Below are 5,462 nucleotides of genomic sequence, written 5' to 3' on the forward strand. Positions count from 1 at the left end.
CTTCAGACAGTCTATGTGCAAAGAGGTGGGTAGAGAAGTAAAAGGACTCCTGAAAGGACAATAAGGTAGTGGTGGAGTGGAACTCAGGTTTTCACTCTTTCGGCACCAGGAACCCACCGTCTCCACCTGTCAGACTCCAGCCCCTCTCCCTCTCTATTCAGTTACTTGCCCCTATGGAAAACTGAGAAGGCTGGCTTCAAAAGGAGGCTGCCTGCTTGCCTAGACTGGGCCGCCCAGTCTAGGGGGAACAAATTGGGGTAGCCAGGTTCCACAGTCCAGCCTTCAGTGGTACAGTCCTCCAAAAGAATTTTTTCAGTACAAGCAGAGTTGATTCATTTAGAAATAAACAACATATGCATGCGCACACACTTACAAGGGTTGTGATGGTTTGCTGATTTATTAAGTTTGAAATTAGAAACTACTAGTAAGTACTCCAGAATACCTATGTTTTCTGGTCAGCACATTCTTTCTAAGTTGCTAAAAAAAAAAAAAAAAAAAAAAAAAAAAAAGAATCAGAACAGAGGAATTAGATTATCTTAATGAGGTGTGCTCTTCTATAAGGCTTGAGGGAAGTGCCTGCCAAGTGGGCAATCAGCTAGACTACCAGCCCACACACTAAATCAAGTCTGTTTATGTGCAAGCTAAGAGTGATTATATATTTTTAAAGGATTATTTTAAAAAACAAAGAGGAGCATATGATAGAGATCATATGTGGCCCACAAAACTTAAAATATTTACTAACTGGTCCCTTATAGAAAAAGCATACCAACCCCTAAGCTGAAAAGTAAATGATTTGAAGAGACATACTGTTTTGACTAGAACAGTGTTGACTAACTAAAACAGTGTTTTACGGACTTTCCAGAGAAGAGCCCTGGCATGGAAGGTAGGGGAGGCTTAGGAGAGAGGCTGGAAGTGGGATTCAATACCAGGTGAATTCTATTATGCACACTATGCAGCAGGAAAGGACGCGTGTAACTGGGAATGATGACAGTAAGCACATAGCATTAAAGGAATGAAGATCATCTGCGGGAGGCCTCCCTGCAGGGCGGGTGACTGAACTAAACTAATTAATAGGCAATTTAAAAATCTTTCAGATTCATTATGATTTATTTAAAGGAGAAAATTATTATATATATTGACTGAGTAAAAATAAATATTCCAACAAGTATAGCAATTAGTCTCTCATTTTTAATTGTATTATTTTTTAAAAAAGGGGACAAAAATAATGGGAACAAAAAGGACATCTTCATATCAAAGTTTGGTGCATTATTCTAGAATGGCCAAAGGTAGAGATAAGACACAACTAGGTACTGAAGTGTCTGCGTGGTTTTGCTACTCTTCCACATAGTAGACTGCCTAGGCTTTGCTTCCTGAGTAGAACTGATGCCTGGAAGCACACACTTTTTTCAAGACACTAAAAAAACTAAAGAAGATAAATAAATAAATAAAAATTAGTTATAAATGCTAGATAAATTACAAAAGTAAATGATAATAAGTAGATAAATAAAAAACCATAAGTAAGATAAATATTAAAAATAAATGACAAAAAGCTTGTTGTATTGCAGAGAATAAGTTGAATTAAGACAGTACTTAAATTAAGAACATGATGAAGCCCACCCAGTTTCTAATGCACTAAGAATTACACAAAGGAGTGACATGCCAAGAGGAATAGCCCTATTACAGAGAGTCTCCAACATATTATGTAGCGTGACCAACCAACCGAGAAGCTATTATTTAGGTTAGACAATAGGAAGGCTTACCCTTCCTGCTATTAATGAGACAGTGCAAAACTTAAAACACTCTTAATGACCACACTTTAAAATAGTGAGTTGCCCCGCCCTCACATTACATATTTTTAACTTCCTTCTCTGATTTATTTCGTAAAAATCCTCATAGAGTCGTTAGCATTTCTGACCTCCATTTTCTCAGTCTTCACCTTCTCATTTCTGGGCTCCCAATGTTTTGTTGGTTCTCCTAAGATTTTGCTGAAGCGTCCTCCTTTTTTAATGCTTGCCTGCTTCCAGGAGAGTCCTTAACAGCACACCTGCTACTAGAATTTTCTTGCCCCAACTTAAGTTTTTTCTTTAGTAATTTTCTGTAGGCATCACTGGCTCTATTCCATTTCTTTTCACTATTGTTCCATTTCAGCAACTGTTTCTATATTTTTTGGCATATAAATAATTAAGGATTTTATCCAAAACTCAGATCCAAAACCAAATCCAAAGGATGTGCCCTAGTGTTTGTTTGACCTGACCTTTCTGAGATCCTTCTCTCCCTTGACTTTTCATAAAATACTTTCTATTGTTTTTCTCAATTTTGGAGGCAACCCTTGTTTTCTGTTCTTTAGGTTTAGCTATGAAGTGTCCTCTAAAAGTTCATGTATGAGACAATGCAAGAAGTTTCCAAGGTAAAATGATTAGATGTGAGAGTTGTAACCAATCCACTTATACAGATTAACTGGGTGGAAACTATAGGCGGGTAGGAGTGTGGCTGGAGGAAGTAGATCACTAGGTGCATGATTTTAGGGTTTATATATTGTCCCTGATGAGCAGTGCTCTCTGCTTCCTTGTTTCCATGTTCTCAGCTGCTTTCCTCTTCTGCCATGAAGTTTGGCCTCATCTCCAGCCCATTGGTATGGAGTCAGTGGACCATGGACTGAACCTCTGAAACTGTGAGCCAAAATAAACATTTCCTCTTTTGCATTGTTCTCAGTCAGCTCTTTTGATCACAGTGACACAAAGCTGACTAAGACAGATATACTTACTTTAAATCCTTCAATTTTTTTTTTCTCTCTATAGCAGTGTTTCACAAATACAGATGTGACTGAATCACCCGAGGATCTTGTTAAAATGCAATTTCTAACTGGAGTGGCATCTAATAAGCTCCACATGATGCTGCTGGTCCGTGGACCACACTTTGAGTAGTAAAAGTTTATAATGTTTGAATCTCATAGCATGGAACACCAGGCCTATTAACAATCTAGTCCATATACCTCCATCATTCCAAACCTTTATTCTATCTCAGTACCCTCAGACATGCCATTATCTCTGACTGAGGCTCTCTCCTTTCAGGTTCCCTCCCCAGGAAATCCCTTTCTATTGATTGATCATTCATTTATTCACTTATTTATGGTTTCAGCTTAAACGAGACCTAACGAGACCTTTCTGGCAGACTCTTCAAGACCAAATTAAGTTACATGACTTTCCACCATGTCTTGGTAGCACTTTCATTGTGGTTATCTTACAAATAAATCATCTAACGCATAAAATGACTGATCTGTTTACCCTTGGCTGTCCACCTTTGTTATGCAGCTGGGCTGTTTTTCCCTGAAGGGAACTCTTTTGTCTTGCAGGTCTAGCACATAGTGTGTTTGCAGCTTCTTGTTAATCTTCATGCTCTTCTTATCAAAACCTTCCAGTCCACAAGCTTTTCAGACAAAGGATCTGCATAGGTTTGGAGACTCAATTCAGTGGCCCTCAAGGTCTTTAGCTACACTTCTCCTATCTGATGTCAGTCAGTGAAATAGGCACCAGCTATTGGATTAGTTCATATTCAAAAGATAAAAAATCAAATAAAATTTCCATAATAGCAGGGAAATAGATGTTTTACAAGCTCTTTAGTGTAAAATGGTTCAATAATATCACATTTGTTTCACATTTCTTAACAATTCACCTTTGGGTCTTTACCACGGAGATCTTTTTCTTCTTAATGAAAATCTCACTAAAATTTTCATGAGGCTAGTGGTGAGAGAACAAAACTATATTAAGAGTCTTATGAAAAATATATTATACATCCTTCTCTAGAATTGTCTTTTAATAATTTCATTGGATCATCAAATGCATATCTCCATTCCAGCATTGTAGTTTTTTTTTTTTTTTTTTTTTTATCAGTAGAAGTGGCTAATAAAAAGGTAGATTAAAATGAATTTGACTGTTTGACAGGAGTTGGACACAATTTCCTATACCATGCACAACTGGGAAGCAGTGTTTATATAACAGATCCACCTCTTTTCTTTTCTTTTTCTTTTTTTTTCAAACCCAGAACAGCTGTACTGTAAAAAGGCCAGTTCCTCTTAACATAGCTAAGTCATTTAGAGATAGCCTGATTTCCTACCACTTTCAGCAACACAACCCAACATCTTATTAATCATGGAGACTATGAACTATTTTCTACATTTCTGGGCCTTTACATACACTATTTACTCTGCTTAAAATTACCTATATTACCCATCTGGCTATCTCTTCCTGATTGGTCAGAGCTAGGTCAAATGTCACCTGCCCAGACATCTGAACTGATTACCTCATCTGAGCTAGTCTGTTACTAAGTTACCTATAATTACAACCTGGCCCTGTTGGAAAATCTGATTTACCTGAATGATCCTAATCTCGCTCCATTAGAGGTAGGGACTTTATATATCCTAGTGCCTGGTTCACAGGGTTGGCTGATATGTTGCTTTGGTAGGCAAAATTATGTCCTTCCCTACCAAAGATGTCCATGTCCTAATCCTTGGCACCTGCAAGTGTGTTTGCCTCACCATGACAGAGGTGACTTTGCAGGCGGATTCTAAAGATGTGTTTATGCCACATTATTACATCAGTGGGTCCAATGTAATAGTCACAAGAGTCTTTTCAAGAGGGAGGTAGGAGTGCCTCAGTCAGAGAGAGGGGAGGTGAGATGTAAGCAGCAGGGCAAGTGATGTGGCTTTGAGCCACAGAATGCAGGCAGCTTCCAGAAGCTTGAAAAGGCAAGGAAGTGGATTCTCTTCTGCAGCCAGTGGAAAGGAGAGCATCCTACCAGCATCTTGATTGTATCCTGTGAGATCCACCTTGGACTTCTGATCTTCCAAATTCTATGATGTCTCTGTGTTGTTTTAAGCCATTAAGTTTGGTTAGTTTCTTGCAGCAGCAACAGGAATCCAATACGCTGCTGAATTAATGTTCTTGTACAGAATGTATGAATAGAAAGCTACCCCAGTCTCATCTGCTACATCCTTTATTCATTCTATCTCCTCTCTCCCTGAGCAGCAAGGGAAGCTGTAGGTGAGAACTCTGGGGCCTGACCAAGGTATCTTTTGCACCCATGGGTATTCTGCCCCAGCATTCTGTAGAGTGCCTCACCGTATCACTTCACCAAACACAAAGTCAAGCTTATTGAAATATTTTCTATTGCCCACTGATGCAAGATCCTATGACTGGTGCTGTGGGAAATCTTAGTTGGTCTATGATTTAGTTTTCTTTTAATTATTTTTAATTTTTTAAAATTTTTTACAGACTGCATTTTAATTCATTTTACACAGATGGGGTACATCATTTCGTTTCTATGGTTGTGCACCATGTAGATTCATATCATTCATGTAATCATACATGTACATAGAGTGATGATGTGATTTAGTTTTAAAGTCTCTAGAACTCCTTAAGAATAAGCACTGTAGTAAAGCATAATGCTTCTGGTCCTGGGCTCTT

Source organism: Sciurus vulgaris, assembly GCF_902686455.1.
Source record: "Sciurus vulgaris genome assembly, chromosome: 7".
In the NCBI taxonomy this organism is placed as follows: Eukaryota; Metazoa; Chordata; class Mammalia; order Rodentia; family Sciuridae; genus Sciurus; species Sciurus vulgaris.